Here is a 1,954-nt window from a genome sequence, read left to right on the forward strand (position 1 = left end):
TCTGAAAATTTCATTTTATGTGCACCCTCCACACAGACCCCAATCACCCCTGAAAATTTCATTGAAATCGGGCAAGCCGTCTAGGAATGATAGAAATCCGAAAAAAACACGTAAAGCCAAACAGAATTAATTTTTTTTTTGTTTTTGCAAAACGTGCAAAGAAACACACATGAAATTTCTTATGTGCACCCTCCACACAGACCCCAATCACACCTGAAAATTTCATTGAAATCGGGCAAGCCGTCTCGGAATGATAGAAATCCGAAAAAAACACGTAAAACCAAACAGAATTAATTTGTTTTTTTTGTTTTTGCAAAACGTGCAAAGATACACACATGAAATTTCTTATGTGCACCCTCCACACAGACCCCAATCACCGCTGAAAATTTCATTGAAATCGGGCAAGCCGTCTAGGAATGATAGAAATCCAAAAAAAACACGTAAAGTCAAAAAGAATTAATTTTTTTTTTTTGTTTTTGCAAAACGTGCAAAGATACACACATGAAATTTCTTATGTGCACCCTCCACACAGACCCCAATCACCCCTGAAAATTTCTTTGATATCGGGCAAGCCGTCTAGGAGGAGTATGCGAACAGGAAGTTTTGCCACTTAATTTTATATATATAGTTTTTACAGCTTTTTTACGTGAAACAGGAACAGAATGCTATGCTTTATTTCACAGAAAGAAATTTTATATGCAATTTGACAGCCTTTTCACGTGAAACAGGAAAAGATTACTATGCCTAAGACAAAAAAGTGAAGGCAAAATTAAAGATAAAGACGAAAATGAAAACAGTGAAGAGTGCATACAAATTATTGCAACTGAAAGGATAAGACGATTTATTGAATTTGCGAAGGAAACCTTTTTATCGGCGGTTGGTTGGTTGGGAGTAAATTGGCAAATTCCACGGAAATGGTGCACACCAAAATGGTTGGGACGGAAATGGTTGCAAGTGCTTCTTATATGCTTTCACATGGTAGTAATTTAACAAAAACGTGCTAATAACACTGGATCACAAATTTTAATTTGGTTTTTATTCTCCAGACGCCACTATCCAATTTCTGTGTAGAATTGCTCCGTGATTCCGAAAATGGAGTTATTTTTTTTCTATGGATACGTTTTCGAGATATTCGCAATTTACCGTTATTCAGCTTAAAGCATAAATTGGTTCCTTTTAATCACGTATATCCTACGAAACAATTTAAAAATTTTAATATAAAACACGAAAAATCAAAGCCAATGAAATTCTCCGTAAACCGTATAAACATCACTTTCCGATAGGGCTTATAGTTTCTGACAAATTAATTAATCATTCCAGCTTTTTTATTTTTTAATGAAAAAATTAAACTTTTACAGAGGAAAAATTTAAAAAATAACAGGGTCTGTGCCAAATTTTTGCATTTGTACTAAAGCCTGTACTGTTACTGATGAAGAAAATCGATGGATAAATACGAAATAATGAGTGGTCAAATAAAAATGCGCAAGATTATTTGTATGAAAATTGAGCACGAAAGAATGTTACTCATACGCCACGTACACCCGAGTAACACGCTTAACTGTTCGTATTTCATTAAAAAAATCTATGCGCATTTCCATTTGGCCACCCATTATTTCGTATTTATCCATCGATTTTCTTCATCAATAACTTGATTTTTTTTTGTATCTCGAAAACGTATCCATAAAAAAAAATTAACTCGATGTTCGGAATCACCGAGCCATTCTACATAGGAATTGGATAGTGGCATGCATAGAACATTTTCGCTGTAAACCAGTGTAATCGGTTTAAGAATAAGATTTAGATTAAGCCTAATGCCAGAATAAAATTAAAGGTTAGTACGTACATAGATGAGGAGAAGCATAAAGGCGAAGGTAAAAATAAAAACAAAAACAACGATGCATAGAGATAAAGGCAAACATGAAGATGAAGGTAAATTTAAACACTTTAAGTTAAA

Source organism: Rhagoletis pomonella, unplaced genomic scaffold (genome assembly GCF_013731165.1).
Source record: "Rhagoletis pomonella isolate Grant_MI unplaced genomic scaffold, Rhpom_1.0 Rhpom_scaffold_00005, whole genome shotgun sequence".
Lineage (NCBI taxonomy): Eukaryota > Metazoa > Arthropoda > Insecta > Diptera > Tephritidae > Rhagoletis > Rhagoletis pomonella.